The 17043-nt window shown below is 47.5% G+C and overlaps 1 long non-coding RNA gene across 1 annotated transcript in view; it reads right to left on the reverse strand.

Moving 5' to 3' along the window:
* Window positions 1–17043, reverse strand: part of LOC127003817 (uncharacterized) — a 173998-nt gene that overhangs the window by 60625 nt on the left and 96330 nt on the right. The window contains exon 3 of the long non-coding RNA XR_007757414.1: window positions 8470–8665. This is a non-coding gene — a long non-coding RNA (uncharacterized LOC127003817). The remainder of the gene's footprint in view (window positions 1–8469; window positions 8666–17043) is intronic.

Raw genomic sequence — 17043 nt, forward strand, 5'->3', positions numbered from 1 at the left:
GCCCAAGTGAGAGTACACGCACGCCGGCACACCCACGCACCCGCACACGCACGCACACACTGAAACACATAAAAAAACAATCTCTCTCTCTCTCTCTCTCTCTCTCTCTCTCTCTCTCTCTCTCTCTCTCTCTCTCTCCAGCATTAACTATTAAGGCAAGAAAGGAGTACAGGCGGCGGACATAAGTAACGTAAGAAACACCAGCAGCAGTAGGGACAGTGGTAGGGGCAGTGGTAAGGGTGCTGGCAGGGGTGGGGGCAGGGGCGGTTGGCGTGTGGGTGTCTGTGCCCCTTTACCAGCCGTGGGAGAGGCAGAGGAGGCAAGAGTGGGGCAGGAGAAGGAAGGGGGAGGAAGGAAGGCAAGGGGACGGTTGAGGGAGGAAAGGGGGCGGCACGGGAAGGCAGGGACGGGCAGGGGAGGCAAGGGAAACAAGGGGTACGGCAGGGGAATGGTATGGGGAGGCAGGAGAAGCAAGGAGAAGGCAGGGTGAGGAAAGGGGAGTCAAGGGGACGGTTGGGGAAGGAAAGGAGGGGGCACGGAAAAGCAGGAGGCAGGGGAAGTTAGGGGGAGGCAGGGGAAAGGAAGGGGGAAGAAAGGGGGAAGCAGGGGAAGGGAAGGGGAAGGAAGGGGGAGGCTTGGGAGGCAGGGGGAGGCAGGAGGAGGAAAGAGAAGGGAAGAGGGCAGTTGGGGGAAGCAAGGGGGAAGCAGGGAGGATGGTAGGGGGAGGCAGGAGGAGGCAGGGGGAGGCAAAGGGTTGGCAAGAGGAAGAAAGGCAAGGGAAGAGGGCAGTTGGAGGAGGCAAGGGAGTGGCAGGGGTGGATGGTAAGGGGAGCAAGGGGGAGGCAGGGGAAGGCAGGAGAAACAAGGAGGCAGGGGAGGCAGGGGGAGGAAAGGCAAGGAAAGAGGGCAGTTTTGGGAAGCAAGGGGAGGCAGGGAGGATGGTAAGAGGAGGTAGGGGAGGTAGGAGGAGGCAGGGGTCGGGGGGGGTGGGGGGCAGGGGTCCAGCTGATCCCACGGTGCCGGAAAGATAAGGAGTAATTGCCTCTTTCATCTCTAGTTATGTCGGGAACCATGAGGAAGACGGCGAGGAAAAAGACAGAGAAAAAAAATACAAACATACGGTTCTTTTTAGGGAGTACTTTTAATTTATATTTCCTCCAGCTCCTCCATCTTCCCTTTTCTTTTATTTTGTACCACAGTGGAGGAAAAGAACACGGATGATAGTATTTTTGATATGCTGATTAAGTGTGTTTTCTAAGGACAGCATTTTAATATCTTTGCCACGGGTTTCGTTTTGCATTTTTTTCCGTTTCTTTCAGCTCCTCCATCTTCCCTTTTTCTCTTATTTTTGTACCACAGTGGAGGAAAAGAACACGGATGATAGTATTTTTGATATGGTGATTAAGTGTGTTTTCTAAGGACAGCATTTTAATATCTTTGCCACGGGTTTCGTTTTGCATTTTTTTCCGTTTCTTTCAGCTCCTCCATCTTCCCTTTTTTTTTATTTTGTACCACAGTGGAGGAAAAGAACACGGTTGATAGTCTCTTATATGCTGATTAAGTGTGTTTTCTAAGGACAGCATTTTAATATCTTTGCCTCGGGTTTCGTTTCACATTTATATTTCCTCCAGCTCCTCCATCTTCCCTTTTCTTTTATTTTGTACCACAGTGGAGGAAAAGAACACGGTTGATAGTCTCTTATATATGCCGATTAAGTGTGTATTCTAAGGACAACATTTTGATATCTTTCCACACGGGTTTCGTTTCGCCTTTTTTTTCGTTTCTTTCAGCTTTTTTTTTTAATCTTGTGTGTCGAGGGAGAGTCACCGAGCATGTTCCTCTGAGCCTCAATAAACCAATCCTTGCTCCAGCCTTGCCGAGACGCCGGGACGCGGGCTACCCATTGGCCTCGACTAATTAGCTTTGCCGCAGCTGATAAGGAGAGGAAGGCGAGGCGGGATGGCAAGGCGGCGTGTTGAGATACTATTTTTTTTCTTACGCTTGTAGTAAAACACCACCCTTGCCGGAGCTGATAAGGGCGGTACAGCGCGGTAAAAATACTTTCTTTGAGGTTTGGAAGAGGAAATTAGCAAAAGTTTAAATAGATAGCTAACGAAGAATCTCTCTCTCTCTCTCTCTCTCTCTCTCTCTCTCTCTCTCTCTCTCTCTCTCTCTCTCTCTCTCTCTCTCTCAGCTCAAGTCCTCTTTTCGCTCTCAGAATGCTCAGGTATAAGGGCAGTACGGCGTGATAAAATACTTTCTTTGAGGTTTGGAAGGGAAGGCAGCACAAATTTGAGTAGGTAACTAAACGAGACCTTTTGTTTTATTTCTCTCAGCTCAAGTTCTCTTTGTGCTCTCAGAATGCTCACTTGATAAGGGCAGTACGAGGTGGTAAAATATCTTCTCTGTTGTTTGGAAGGGTACGTTCAGCATAAGTTTATATACGTAACTAGCCAATAACTTTTTTTTTCTCTCTCTCAGGTCTAGTCCTCTTGCGCTCTCAGAATGCTCAGCTATAAGGGAAGTACAGCGTGGTAAAATACTTTCTCTGGGGTTTAGAAGGGAAAGTCAGCAAAATTTTATATACGTAACTACCCAATAACTCTTTTTTTTCTCTCTCTCAAGTCTAGTCCTCTCTCGCTCTCAGAATGCTCACTTGATAAGGGGAGTACGAGGTGGTCAAATATTTTCTCTGGGGTTTAGAAGGGAAAGTCAGCAAAATTTTATATACGTAACTACCCAATAACTTTTTTTTTCTCTCTCTCAAGTCTAGTCCTCTCTCGCTCTCAGAATGCTCACTTGATAAGGGGAGTACGAGGTGGTCAAATATTTTCTCTGGTGTTTGGAAGGGTACGTCAGCACAAGCTTAAATATATAACCAACCCAGAACCTCTTTTCTCTCTCTCTCTCTCTCTCTCTCTCTCTCTCTCTCTCTCTCTCTCTCTCTCTCTCTCTCTCTCTCTCTCTCTCTCTCTCTCTCTCTCTCTCTCTCTCAGTTCAAGTTCTTTTCCGCTCTTACTCTGTTCAGACAACCACAGCTCGCTTTGCTTTTTCCTGTCACGTCGCTCAATAGTTCCACGCCTTCCACACACCATCTCACACCTCATGCTGTCTATCATACCAGCCATCCTCAGTATCTTAGTTTTCACTACTCTCATAACATCTATTTCCGGTTTATTCAACAAGTGTTTATCTTCACCGACGGCGCAAAGCTATTTTTCATGTTGCCTCTAAGCCGGCCTCACTTTTATTAATCAAGGATTCGCCTGCGTCCCCGCCTCATCCTCTGCCTCGCCACAGCATCTGCTTCTTTTTATTTATTATATCATGTAAGTACTAAAAAATCGACACTTCAAAGGCTGCATCTTTTATGGGAGGGAAGTTAATATACGTGTGTGTGTGTGTGTGTGTGTGTGTGTGTGTGTGTGTGTGTGTGTGTGTGTGTGTGTGTGTGTGTGTGCCTCCTTGCAGTCATAAAGTAATTTTTCATTAGTGATACCTAAGCATGTATACTCACAATGACAAATCACATCACTGACCATCGAAAGAGTTTAGGGCATAAATCGACCCAAACTCTTGCAAGTATCACATCATTCAACATAACGCGAAGCCCGACTGGTGACGTGAACAGAAAAGAGAAAGACGATACATAGAGGAAAGTCACACTGGTAAGGAATCTATTGTCTGTTTATTTTTTCGGTACTTTACAGACAGAGCAAGACTGTCTTTGCTTTTGATATAACAAAGAGTCGGCGGCACGTTCCTGGGAGACGGCCGCTACTCAGCACCACCAAGGCACTGCTGGCCCTTCCTCCGCCCCGGCATGCAGGAGGCCTCACAGCTCGCCACAAGTGTCCAACAAGGAAAACTTTTAGCCCACATGAATGCCACGTCGCCTTTTTGGTAATAAATGTATTCTGGAGACGCAAGGCCTTTCTTCCTCGCCAGCCCGCCCACCCACACCCCGCCTCTCCCCATCCCGCCCAGCCCCGTCCCGCCAGCCACCCACACCCTCGCCCCTCGCGCTTTTGGGAGTCTGGCGGCCGCGTCTCCGTCTGAATGGACCAATCAGCGCAGGGCGAGGCCACGCGGGACCCGGCGCGCCAGACACATCTAATGCGGGCTTTGGCCAAGTTTTGAAAGGAACTCTCAAACCAATTTAGAGCCGTGTATGTTTTTTACGAGCCTGGCGGAGTAGCCCCTTTAAGTTGTCTGTTTGGTCTCAATTAGCCACTTTATTGGGCTGAAAAAGGCCCCCTCGCTCCCCGCCCCTTCCCCGCCGGGCGGTGCAATGACGCAAAGGCTCACGGATATAAAGAACTTGTATTAAGGTTCTCGGCAGTCGCTGGATATAAAAACGTGACCAAAACCTCCAAACTTTCTCGCAAAAACCTTCCTCTGACCTATTCCAACACCCAACGCCTCATCACACGACTTTCACAGGAGACTGATTCCGGTATGTATTTCAGCTTTCTTAAAAATGCCAGTTTGCGTCCTCCTGCTGAAAGACACATTTTTGCCATATATAAAACAAGTAATTACGGTTTATCTACGTATATATAGCCTCTAAGGGAGAGTAGAAAAATGCGTCAGCCTGTAAGTCCCAGTGAATACCAAAATCTGAAATGGACAGCGATGGGAAAACGGATATATTTCTATTTACATTTTGGGGGGACTTATATTCAAACCTTATATCGAACACATGCTCTGTGGACGACAGTTGTTCGATAATATAGCGCCGATGAGTGAAAAAAGTAGCGTCTATGAGTGAGAAAAGTAGCGCCTATGAGGGAAAAAAGAAGCGCATATGAGTGAAAAAAGTAGCGCATATAAGGGAAAAATGTAGCGATTATGAGTGAAAAAAGTAGCGCTTATGAGTGAAAAATGTAGCGCCTATGAGTGAAAAATGTAGCGCTAATGAGTGAAAAATCTGACTCGTTTTCAATCCTCGTGTTTTTGAGTTGGGTAACGCAACGAGACGCATCATTCCCAGCCCGGCGCATTATCGGCCCTCGTGTGGCTCAGCTTAGCGAGTGTAGCAATGTTCCCTCCTGGTTGTGTTTTCTGACCATCTGTGTGTTTGGTAGTGTGTATGTGTGAATGTATGTCTGGGTTTTACTGACTGATTATGTCTGCTGTCTGTCTGTCTGGGAAATTATTACAAAACATCTTTAATACGGGTCACCCCTATGCATGTTCTCTCTCTCTCTCTCTCTCTCTCTCTCTCTCTCTCTCTCTCTCTCTCTCAACTGATATCTAGGTGTCGGAGTGGAGCGAGAGAGCGAGAGAGAGAGAGAGAGAGAGAGAGAGAGAGAGAGAGAGAGAGAGAGAGAGAGAGAGAGAGAGAGAGAGTCCCTCAATACTCACCACAAACAAGACAAATCAAGTTATGGAGGCACATTGCTGTATTTTTATCGCCGTGGCATTTTGGGTCTGGCAATGTTCGTCCCGCTCCCGCCCGCGTCCCTTTCTCTCGCATTCGTTCTTTCGATGTTCTGGATATTAGTTGGCGGCTTTACTGTTTGGTGGATCGCTGGCGTGCTTTCAACCGTTTTTGTTTTACGATTCATATGCAAATAGATCACAGTTTCCTCATTGGCGTGTTTGTGTTGCTATAGTTTTAGTGTTGCTGCGGTGGTTCTGCTACTTAGGGACGTCAGCTCCACCGGAAGACCGCTAGATAAGTATTGGGAGTAAATTTGTGAATCTATAAATGAAAAAAAGTATAATGGGAAACGGAAATGGAACTTGGAAACAAATCAAACACTGTATATGGAAAAAGAAACGCAGGAACAAGCACAGAATCGTATACCAGAAAACACTAGAAATTTAGAGGGACATTATGTAAGTGAAAGACAAAAGGGCTTCTAAACACCTTGACCTCTCTTTTGGCCACTCTTTAATCATTTTAGGAGCAGCAAGTAGCGGTTTCTTTTTTCATTATTGTTTTTTTTGTGCCTTTGAGCTGCCTCCTTTGCTGTAAATAAAAAAAAAGTAAGCAATGATGGATTATGAAGTTGCGTAAAGACAGAATGTGAGACTTTCAAGAACTTAGCGAGATTCTTTCAATGTGCGCGGTGTCTCCTCCTTGACAGACTTGCGTGAGAGGGAGAGGGTCAGGCAGTGTAAGGAAGGCAGACCACCGTGCTTAGTGTGTGTGTATTAAAGAAGAACGGTTCATTCCCACGGTGCTTGTCACGTGATTGATCTCCTTTCTTCCTCCTTCTCGCCTCGTCCGTCCCTTCCTCCGCGTCTCCCGCCTTGCACCGTCACACCTCCCAACAGTACCACCGCCGCTATGCAAGGAGGAGGAGGAGGAGGAGGAGGAAGAAGAAAAGAAAAGAAAGAGGAGGCGGAGGAGTAGGAAGAGAAAGAGGAGGAGGAGGAGGAGAAAGAGGAGGAGAAAGAGGAGGAGGAGAAAGAGGAGGAGGAGGAGGAGGAGAAAGAGGAGGAGGAGAAAGAGGAGGAGGAGGAGGAGGAGGAGGAGAATATTCCTACCACTCGAGAAGCGTTGTGTAGGGACAGGAAACACTCGAAAAAGTAAGACATTGTAGCGAATACATTCCCACAGTTGGACAAGATAAATTAAACCACTGTTTTTCTTTTCAGAATTTTTTGTATGAGTATTGAAAAACTGTGTACAAATATCCATTGCTTCAGCTTCAGCTGTGGGAGCAACAGCCTCCTGGCACCAATAGAATATGTACGGAAGAACGCCGAAAAAGGGTATATTTTTGTAGGAGTCAGAAAACATTTTTTGCAATAAATATTGAAAGAAAAACTTTTACCACCGCCTTTTTTTTTTTTTTTTTTTTTACGTTTAGCCTGCATCGCCAGTAGATTCTCTCTGTGCGGCCTGCTGGTCGGCTCCAGGCTCAGGCGCAGGCCAGTGTTTAAAAGTGGCGCCATCTGCTTGTCTCATGCTGCCCCCCGTAGCTCATTTTTCATCCTCTTAGAGAGTTAATCTAACGTCCGGGCTGATTGGTGGTCTTCAGGAGAGCATCTGGGTAGTCTCAGGATACTCGACGATGATAGAATATTGTCAGCTTGTAGTGGCGGGCGGAACTCAAACCCAGGTCCTCCAGGACACTGCGCCCGCCCGCTGACCACTCAGCCACCGCCTCCGCAAACACAACACAAAAATATATTAAAAATCAGGAGCGTAATGTATTGAGTCAATATCCAACATTTGGGAAAAATGTCACATTTATTTGCGTGATGCAAATGAAGAATATTTTTTGTGTGTGAAACTAAAGATAAACACGTGATGTGTTGGTACTAAGTATTTTTTTACAATGTACTCATGTACATGAACACGAAGTGATTAATTGCAAAGCACTTACCTGCAACAACCTGTCGTGGGTCCTCTGACACAGTGAGCACCGCACCGTGGGAGCTCAGCTGTGTGCCGGCGCTGAGCAGCTGGGGTTGGCAGCACTGGCGAGTGACGGGACGTCGAATACTGTGCAGATGACTGTCTTTTGAGCTCTTGACATACAGGGAGTGCTGATCCTGTGCTGCGTGATCAACGGGTCGAGTTTCTTAGTCTTGGGGCCGTAAGAGCGGTACCTCTGCCGGTGGCGGAGTGGTCATGGGAGTTTCTCTCCCAAGTGCTGAGGGAGTATGGGCTCTCCCAGGGACATGATGTCATCAGGTACCTACATGAGGTTGGTGTCCCCCATCTCCTGTAGGCTCGTCTTTTAAGGGTTATTCTAACTCAGTGGTGTCTCGTGGTGCAGTGGTTAGCGTGCCCAGCTACGAGTCAGAGGGCCTGGGTATCAATCCCGACCCGGGCCGTCAGCGTGCAGCCCACCCAGCTGTTCTTCCTCCCCTTCGGGCTGGTCTATAAATGGGTATCTTGGGAAACCTTGGGAAGGTAAATATGGTAACCTGGACGTCATACTTGCACGTGTCCCGAGGTAATTGGTTCTCTCCCACCACATGTTCAAGGACCGGTGCGACAGAGATCTAAGATTATAACACCGAGACCACGCGCAGCTATAGCGTATGACTTCAACTTTATCTTTTATAATTTATAAATTTTATTGGGTAACAACTTTAAACAGAGCCGTATACCCCAATCTATCAATCGTATGCGTCACAGTATTCACAGCCTGCCAGGTCTTGTAAGATCACAGCCATATACTGACGTATATTTGCCAGGTACATCAAGGCGGTCTGCAAGCCCGGCATCCCAACACCGGCACCACGAAAAGCCTCAAACTAACCCACACCAGCGGATCTACACACACTAATGAGGCACAAGCCTTCATCATGGAAAAGTTGAATAATGCGTAAGAAATCTACGGATGAGATAATAAAAATTGCGCCAAAAAATCGCCACAAACCAAAATGCCAAAAAGGCGCCTTAGAGCCCGAAATCCCGGAGTAATTAGAATAAAAACGGTTGAATCACACACCGCCGCGACGGGCTCAGCGCGCGAACGAATAAAACTGTCACTCACAAACCTTGAAACGCGATGCAACGCCCGAACACCCTGGAGCTGGATGGTGGAAGGGGTGGCAGCGGGGCGGCGGGGTGGTAGGGCGGCGGGATGGCGGGGCGGCAGCGGGGTGGCGGGGTGGCGGGGCAGGGCGGCGGAATGACGGGGGGCGGGGTGGCGGGGCTGCGGCGGGGCCTGGGAGGCTGGGGGGCGGCCGCTCTCTGTAAACCAGCACGGAAACCCTCATTATTTTAGGTTCTTTATTTATTGCTTCGCCGCGCCACAAAAAAAAGAAAAGAAAACGGGAACAAAAAAGAATGAGTCAATGATTAGGGAGGGAAGAACAATTTTTGTACGGTCCTAAACACACACAGATGTATCACGCAAAAAACGTTAGGCGTGCGTGCGAACAAAAGCAATCAATCACAAGCGCGCGCGCGCACACACACACACACACACACACACACACACACACACGGTAAAGAGCTAGCTACTACGGGTTTTCTCCATTTCCTGCCGGGAGGAACGTGGCACGGGAAGGGGCCCTACATGGAGATCCGTCTGGGGAAGCCCTTGTGAGTGGTGTCGTAGGGTGGGCGAGGCAACGCTCCGCCACGGCGTATGCCCCAAGTGAACGATTGAGGGATCTAATTTTCTAGGCTTCTTGTGCATGCGATGGCAGGCTCACTTTTCCTAAATATCATTTCTATGTCATATCTTGATAACACTGATAAATACAGTAATGCTGGCAGGGGCAGGAGCGGCGGTGTCACCTGTCAGCAAGGTGAAGGTAACTATGGGGTGGTGTCTAGGGAGTCTAGGGAGTAACGTCACAGCGACGTCACGATACGTTCGTGCTGAAGGACAGCTCTTCGACGCGGAATTTGTTAATAAACGACGGTGACAAAAATTAGCAGATGGTCTGAAACAACATGACAAATTATGAACTTAATCCAACACTTTGTTAAAGTTACTCCCCTCAATAAAACGAGGGAACACGGCCTCTGAAGCCCGCAGTAACACTAGATGATAGAAGGGAAAGGATGAGGTGGAAGTCGGGTGGAATAATGAACACAAAATTTCAAATAAGAAGGAAAAAATAAAAAAAGGGGGAATAGGGAAGGGGAAGGAAGAAAAGGAGGAGAAAGAGGAGGGAAAGGAGCAGGAGGAGGAGGAGGTAGAAGAAAAGGAGGGTGCAGCTAATAAAACAAGGAAGTGAAGGAGACGATGAAAATATACGAAAGATAAAAAAACAAACAAAAAATATAAAAAAAGATCAACACGGAAGACAATAATGAGGAAGAAAACAAGACAAGACAAGAACGCTGGCAGCACTAAGTAGGAGGAAAAGGAGGAGGAGGAGAGGAGAGAAGAAAAGAAGAGAAGACAAAGAGGGAGGAGGAAGTTCAGTGCGAGTTATGTCACGCAGCAGAGAACAATGGCGGGATTTATGCGGAGGGACGCGATCAGGAGGGAGGGAGAGAGGAGCGTCATGGCCCGAGGGAGATAAGGAGGAAACCAAGAACGAGAACGAAGAGGAGGAAGAGGAGGAGGAGGAGTTAGAAGAGGTAGTGAACGAGAACGAAGGGGAAGAGGAGGATTAGAAGAGGTAGTGAACGATAACGAAGAAGAGGAAGAGGAGGAAGAGTTAGTGAACGAGAAATGAAGAGGAAAAAGAAGTAGTTTTTCTTAACAATTTCCTCTATGGCGTCGGTAGGCTTTCATGGTGGGGCCTGGTGCTCGGCCACAGCGCGTTATGGAGCGGGCAAGTGTTTATAGTGGCGCCATCTTGTTTATCTTTAATCATCTTTTTAGAGAGAGTCCAGGTTGATAGGTGGTCTTCAGGGCAGTAAGTGGGAAGTCTTATGCCACCAAAAATATGAAATAGGTAGAGGAAGAAGAGGAAGAAGAGGCGGAGGAAGAAGGGAGGGTGAGAAGAAAAATGTGGCGGAGGTAGAGGAAGAAGAGGAGGAGGAAGGAGAGGAGGCAGAACGGATAGTGAGGGAAACATCTGTGTAGGAGAAGAGGAAGATGAAGAGGACGAGGATAAAAAAGAGAAGACGGAGGAATGGGCAGAATACACAATACGAGTTACTCTTAAAAATTAATGACAACCGGAGAAAGTAGAAGAGAACGGTAATGTGAAGGAGGTAGAGGAAGAAGAGGACGAAGAGGAGGTAGAAGGGATAGTGAAGAGAACGATAGAAGAAGGTAAAAGAGAACAATAGTGTGAAGAGGTAGAGGAAGAAGAGGAGGTAGAGAAGGCAGTAAGGAGAGTGAAGAGAACGATAGAAGAAGGTAAAAGAGAACGAGAATGTGAAGGAGGCATAGGAAGAAGAGGGCGAAGAGGAGGTAGAAAGGATAGTGAAGAGAACGATAGAAGAAGGTAAAAGAGAACAATAGTGTGAAGAGGTAGAGGAAGAAGAGGACGAAGAGGAGGTAGAAAGGATAGTGAAGAGAACGATAGAAGAAGGAATAATGTGAAGAGGTAGAGGAAGAAGAGGACGAAGAGGAGGTAGAAAGGATAGTGAAGAGAACGATAGAAGAAGGAATATTGTGAAGAGGTAGAGGAAGAAGAGGACGAAGAGGAGGTAGAAGGGATAGGAGAGTAATATATTGTCCTGGAGATAGCGGGACAGGAAAAAAAAGGAGGGGGATAGGAATAAGAAGGCGGAAGAATGAGGAGAATACACAACAGGAACCACTGTTAAAAATTGATGACCACGTGCGACTTTCATTCCTTTGAGGGGAACGTAAAGACTCCTCCAGACCTTATTAAGACTACTATTTTATAACGTCTTCCGTATTCTTTTTGATGGCAGCGTCTTTCTCCTATGCGGCAAAAATATAATCGACCTCCATTTCTTCACCATAATCTTCCTTGGCACACAACACACCTGGCCTGACCCTCATCACACTCCTCCTCTGTCCTTTTACCCTTCCACACACCTTTCTCCCCTCACCCCTCCCCTCCGCCCCTTCTCCCTTCCCCCCCTCCCTCCCACACTCCATGCCTCTCTCGGTTATGCAGGAGTGACGGAGGGAAATCAAATACGCATCCCAAAATTGCCTTCCTCAAAAGCATATTCCCTCCCGCCGCCCACCGAGGCAGGCAATGTGGACTATATAGTTTTCCCGTCCAGTGTGTGGGAAGAGCGTGTGGAGGCCGCGGATAACTTTCAATTAAGTGAATACAAACCTGTGCCTGAGCGATTGGACCGACTACAAGGCCGGCAATGTGCTCAACAAGAGGGGAAAAAAAACTTTAACCTCGCAGCACATGAAGGGAAGCCGCGTGGAGCGCCACCAATACCACGGCGAGGAGTCCGCGGTGATCCGGGACTCCTAGAGGATCCAGCCCACGATCCCCACGGCTGGTGCTCGTGGGGGGCAGGGGGGGACGGAGGGCAGTGGGTGGAGGGGGGAGCGGAACACGCGTTGGCGGGCACGAAGAAGTAGGGCGAGAAATCATCAATGAGGAAATAAATAAGACGAGAAAATTGTCATTCCAGGAATATCGTGTCACTGGGCACACGAGCCGCTCGGCCCACGCGAACCATCAACAGGAATTATTACACTTTATTTATACTGAGGACTTTGATCAAACTGGATGACGAAATTCGATGATTTTCTGCGATAAATGTTCAAATGTTGTGTAGCGGATCGGCGCGCTTGTCTCTCAAAGGTTATATCTTACCATGACGTCACATGTATATTTGGCATGAGTGACATAACGATGTCAACATCTCCGTTTCTTCAGTTTGAAACACGACAGATTAATTCTGGAGAGTTGTGAAAACCAGCCTCTGTGTTTCTCCATTCAGATTTCCGTTTCGAGACGCGAAGGTATTTGAAAACAGTTCATATCTGTCGTCCACGCAGCCGCACACAAGAAAATTGACCTTAAATGGAAAGGCAGATATTATATTATGATTTACTTTTTATACTTGACAAGCATTCTTGACTCAAAGTGAACAGCGGCCGGTGCTAAAGGTAAGCAGGCAGCGTCACGCGCCGCCGATAAACACTGCAGTGGAAAGGGGCTCCGGCGCCTTTGTTCGTAAAAAGAAAAAATTGCAGTGAGCTTGGAAATAAAACAGAGCAATGTATTTTGAAACACTTCAAAATTTATCTTTGCATCCCTGGAGGTGGAAGCAAAAAAGTCGAGGGTCGCCGACACTTTTACCAGGTGCGAGGCGGCAGAGTACCATTTCCCTGACGGGCTGAGCTGCTTGATGGTTCCTGTCCGGAAAGGGAAACGGGGACACCAGGAACGCGACAAAAAGGACCAGTGTGCGACAGGGGTCAGGAGGCTAGACGAGCTCGTTCGTTGCTGGCGTGTGTTTTAAACTGGTTTTATATAGGAAGCTGTTGTCATTACTAACAGTGCATGAGAGCATAAACATATATATGTGGGCTAAGTTGGCGTTTTATGCCATCTAACCATAATGTGAATTCAGGCTTGATTGGGTTGTCTGTTGGTCAGCCAGCAACTGAATGTCCCTCCCCGCCCAGGCGTTCCAGGCACACACTTCTCTTCCCATCGTTGGCGTCAGTCGGCTGTTGGTTCACCGTGTGTTGGTGAACGAAGCGATGCACGGCGGCAACGTCCGACAATCCTTACAATAGATCGAGGGAGTCGTTTGCATTCAGAAACGAGCACCCACTTTCAGCGAGAGAGGTCATTAGCCGGGTACGAGTCTCTCTCCACGACTCACGCTGCAGGTTAGGGCTTCCTCCACGAGATCAAGAGAACAAATGCCGTGAAAAAGGTTAACGTCTATCAACTGAACTAACTTTTGCTAAATCAAGTAAACCAAGGCTGCGTTCAATTACGTAAAGCAAACTTAATTTACTACTTACTACTTTAAGATCAAAAAATAAGATTCTGCCACAAAGAGAGTGCGTAGGGAGAGGGGGTGCGTGCGTGAGGTGTGGGAGGAGGGAGGTGGGTAGTGCTAGTGGTGATGTGGGATGTTGATTGTGTGTGTGGTGTGTGGTGGTGTGTGGTGCTGCTGTAGTGTGCATGATGGGTCGTGATGTGGTGCAATGTAGTGAACAGATATACTATTTTGGTGGTGTTATGATGTGGTGATGTGGGATGTTGAAATGGTGTGGTGTGGTGTGGTGTTGAGTGGTGTGCTGCCCGTAGTGTGCATGATGGGTCGTGATGTGGTGTGATGTAGTGAGCAGATATATAGTGTGATTTGTTATGGTGTGCTGTAGGGTGCTGCATGTTACATATAAGGTGTGTGGTGTGGTGTGGTGTGGTGTTGAGTGGTGTGCTGCCTGTATTGTGCATGATGGGTCGTGATGTGGTGTAATGTAGTGAGCAGATATATATTGTGGTTTTGTTATGATGTGCTGTAGGGTGCTGCATGTTACATATAAGGTGTGTGGTGTGGTGTGGTGTGGTGTTGAGTGGTGTGCTGCCTGTATTGTGCATGATGGGTCGTGATGTGGTGTGATGTAGTGAACAGATATATAGTGTGGTTTGTTATGGTGTGCTGTGGTGTGTTGCATGCTACATATAAGGTGTGTGGTGTGGTGTGGTGTGGTGTGGTGTAGCATTGTGCGGAGCTGTGACATTGGCGCAGCGGGAGTGAATGTATAGTTTCCCAATAACCACGCTTCCCTATATCCATCTATCATAAACATAACTCATATTTCACCCCGGCTATACATTACACAATCATTTCGTCCTGTTGAAATTGCCCCATTAGTCAAATGTAAACGTCACCTTTACATTGGGCAATCATTTTAATTCGTGTCCTGTCCTCACTCTATTTCTGTACAAACACAAGCGTAAAAAAGAACAGAGGTATTTTAAAACATTTCGTCGCCTAAGTTCACATATTTGACATGGCTTTCGTAGGAGCTGTAGGCCTTTCCAGGGGTAGTTTTATGACCCTGGTGGTAGTTTGACCCTTCTTCTGTGCCGTGAACCTTAAAAAACACTCATGAAAACCCGGTTGATCCCCTCTTTGACCTTTAGAAATTGTTGATGTGAGAAGCGATGGTGTCTTAAAATACAGCCCAGAGGCTTTGAGGGACACGGAAGAGTGAGTCAGGAGTGTTGCAGACCGCGAGAAACAACAGCAGGCAACCCTCCGCTCACCCTTCAACGTAAAACAAAAACGAGCGGCGGTCTAAAAGGTTTGTTTGCGCGCACTTTACGGGCCAGGACCCAGCGTGTCTGCGGGGATTACTGTCCGAGCGATTCCTGGCGACGCAGCTCTTTCCCGGCGGGCGTGGGACCAGCGGCGGGCGTCTCCTGGTCTTAAAGGGTTTTATGGCCCCGGCGGAGGAAAGGGAGGAGCCGAGGGGACGTTTATTGAGACGAATGGCACGTGAACAAGTGGGACAAGCCTGGCATTAGTCCCAAGCGGGTTATTATATATCCATGTTGTGGCAGCCGCATCTGAAACTCCCTTTGTCTTGGCCATAACTCTGAGGCCTCGCAGGACGACGGCGGCGGCGGCGAGACGGATCTTCTTGGGGCTGATTAGGAAAGTTTTATTCTGGAGGCGGCGAGGACCTAGGGCGGCTACGCTTCGAGGCTCAACACGACGCGTATTACCCATCAAATGTCCTGCTCTTTCTTTGTTCATCTCTTCCTATACTTGTTCTTTTTCTTGTCCGGGTGAAGCCCCTTTTAGAGGTGAGTTATCCTTCCTCCTAATGAGTCTCTCTGATCTGTGGGTCTCTTCCTAATTCATCTTCTTTTCCTGTATTTACTTTGCTGATTCTTACCCTCCCCCACCACCCCCCCTCCGTGTTCATTCGTGATTATGTCCTCTTGTATGTCTGTCTGTGTTTTTGTCTTTGTCTGTCTGTCTCTGTCTGTCTGTCTCTTTGTCTGTCTGTGTCGCTTTCCATCTCGCTCTCCCTCTCCCTCTCTCTCTCTCTCTCTCTCTCTCTCTCTCTCTCTCTCTCTCTCTCTCTCTCTCTCTCTCTCTCTCCTATTCACAAATAAACTTTAATTATATTCCTCTTTCTTTTAATTACACTCTATAAAGAGGAACTCACACCAACATCATCACGGAAAACAAAACGAAAAAATAAACAAAAGCCTTAATGAAAACGTATCACAAAACAAAAAAAAAACAAAGAAAATAAGTGAAAAAACAACAACGTATAATGTAAATGTTGTCCCTGCTGCAGCGACGGGGAAACAAACAAAACAACAAACAAAAAAAAACAATGCTCGTTATTCCTACTTACTTATTCATATTTCCCCTCAACGACTCGGCGGAGTTTTCATATGGGCGGCCACTTGTTTCCTTTACGATGCCTTTGTTGTCAGCGCGCCGAGGACAATGACAGAATTATGGGCTACGGGACAGAGGACGCCGTGACTCTTGGGAAGGAGGTCTCGTCCCCGCCGCCGCCTTCCTTACCGCCATGATGGGAACGTTTTGAGAAGGGAGGATGATTGTGGGGCGATGGTGTGGTAGGAGGTATTGTGTAGGTACGATATGGTGAGTGTGGTGAGAGATGTGGTGTGGTAAGAGTGTGATGTGATGATATGAGGTAGCTGGCATGTTGTGAAGGTTTTGAGATGGATGATGATGGTGTGGGATGAGAGTGTGGTGAGGGGTGCTGTGTGGGTACGATATGGTGAGTGTGGTGAGAGATGTGGTGTCGTATGGGTGTGTTGGTAGGTGTAATGTAATGAATATGTGGTAAAGCAGACGTTATGGTGAGGGTATAGTGAGGGTGGGATGTGATGAGTGTACGAGAAGGTATGATGCAAGGAGGAAATACCAGGTGTAGGGTGGCTTAGGTGTAGCAACAGTTGTGTAGTAAGAAAGGATTAGTAACAAGTGTGGTATGCAAGGTGTGAGTCTCGTAGCAGGTGTGATGTGGCGTGGGTGTGGCAGGAGGCGTAGTGAGAGTAGTGGCAGGTGTGGTGTGCAAGGTGTGAGTGTTGTAGCAGGTGTGATGTGGCGTGAGTGTGGCAGGTGTGGTGTGCAAGGTGTGAATGTGGTGTCAGGTGTGATGATTATGGCGTGGGTGTGGCAGGAATTGTAGTGAAAGTGTATAGTTACAGGTGTGGTTGTGAGGTGTGAGTGTGGAGGCAGGTAGGTAATGATTAAGCTTTGCCAGGTGTGTTATGAGGTGCCGGCAGGTGAAATAAAAAGGTTTCTAGGAAGAGTTATATGAAGATCCACAACATGACTTTCACGGTGACTTTCCAGACTTACTACTGAACCAGCGTTGCCAGATTATCGTATCCACCATTGTATTTACCGTTTTTAGACACTTAACTATAGCAAAAAGACACTAATAATTAAACCTCTCATCGGTACCTATAAATAAATGTAGTTATTGGAGTGGAGGAGACAGTTTTTGGGTCGGAAATCGGAAAACATAAGACGCTGAGTACGATAATCTGGTAACGTTGTACTGAACTAATATCATCTTCATTATTATCTTTATTAAACACACTCAAAGCTCACCTCTAAGGGACCACTGTGGCATCATGAACTGGGCCCTCTTGAGATGGTCTATAAAAGAGTGCAGACCAGGGTACGGTAAGGTCGAATGAAAAGGTCAAAGGGTCCGATAGGTAATGTAAGGGCGAATAAGGTTGGTC

This window comes from Eriocheir sinensis, chromosome 26, assembly GCF_024679095.1.
Source record: "Eriocheir sinensis breed Jianghai 21 chromosome 26, ASM2467909v1, whole genome shotgun sequence".
In the NCBI taxonomy this organism is placed as follows: domain Eukaryota; kingdom Metazoa; phylum Arthropoda; class Malacostraca; order Decapoda; family Varunidae; genus Eriocheir; species Eriocheir sinensis.